The following is a 1145-nucleotide window of genomic DNA, read 5'->3' as shown; positions in this document are numbered from 1 at the left end:
TTGGGTTTTTCCACGAATTCACTACTTGCACAAATCCCATAATACACCTCTTTTACGCCCAAAAATCTGCATAGGCATTGTTTTCGACTTCTCTTGGGACATTTTCATGTCCCAGGAGAAATTGCAAACGATAGTTATGCAAACGTTTTGGGTGGTCATAGAGGTGTATTATGGGATTGTTCAAGTAGTAAATGACTGTATTCATTTTCAGTTTTTTAAGATTAAAATTGAGGTGACACCACTGCTCTCAGACGCACTGAGAATGTGTTTATTTTATTATTCCAATAACCATACAATGCCATGTAATAGTAAATTTTGAAATTGAAAAGAAAAAAATGAATGTCATCAAGGTTCCGGGATGAAATTTGGTTGTTAACGTTTGTATTTCATATTCCTACAAGTAAAACGACGGCATTTTTTAAGCACATTGTCACGAATAACGAGTTTGTAAATACATCATTGAATAAAAATATGAAATTGTGGGGAAAAAACGTGAGTAAGGGTATTACTAAGTTAGTCGGAAATTTTTCAATCACACGCGAAAGGCACGTGAAGGGAAAGGAGACATGGTTTTGCTCGCAGGACAGGGGCCCGTTTCTCGAAAGTCCTGAAACTTCTCGGGCTTTTTTTCGGGTTTCATAATTCCCTCTGAATCTTAAGAATGGAGAGATTTTAAGTCAACAAACTTCATTACCATTTTGCTTTTTGTTATCTTCACGGAAAACGTGCTAAAAGACCAGCTTGTGAAAACAAGCGGAAGGCAGTTTCGTAAATGGCTTTTCGGGACGTTTGAGAAACGGGCCCCTGGAACGTACGAAAACGACCTTGTGCATAGAGACTTTTCTCGACATTGGTGACAAAAGAACAAGTAAACCGAATTCATCAATGAGGAATATTTCGGCGAAATTTTAACCGATGACTATCGACAGCTAAAAGCTCTTTAATATTAGTCAATTCGTCAAAGCAATGGAAACAATCATCATCTTCTGAAGAAATGAAACTTCGACAAAATGAGGAAAAATTATTTCAGCCTCCATCCATAGCCCCAAAAACATACACGCGCAAATATAAACGCGCCATTCCTCCATCAATCAAATTGTCGTGGTTAAGTTGAGAGAGAAAGCAAAGTTAAAATCTCTCGAAGC

The 1145-nt window shown here is 37.6% G+C and overlaps 1 protein-coding gene across 2 annotated transcripts in view; it reads left to right on the top strand.

Moving 5' to 3' along the window:
* LOC138060680 (DNA topoisomerase 3-alpha-like) overlaps window positions 1–491 on the top strand; it is a 42865-nt gene extending 42374 nt beyond the window's left edge. For both annotated transcript variants that reach the window (XM_068906522.1, XM_068906521.1), the window contains exon 37: window positions 1–491. This exon is cut by the window's left edge and continues 522 nt beyond it. The gene's annotated coding sequence lies outside the window, so the exon portion shown is untranslated.
* The last annotated feature ends 654 nt before the right edge of the window (window positions 492–1145 follow it).

This window comes from Montipora capricornis, chromosome 8 (assembly GCF_036669925.1).
Source record: "Montipora capricornis isolate CH-2021 chromosome 8, ASM3666992v2, whole genome shotgun sequence".
In the NCBI taxonomy this organism is placed as follows: domain Eukaryota; kingdom Metazoa; phylum Cnidaria; class Anthozoa; order Scleractinia; family Acroporidae; genus Montipora; species Montipora capricornis.
This window is presented reverse-complemented; position numbering and strand designations above follow the sequence as displayed.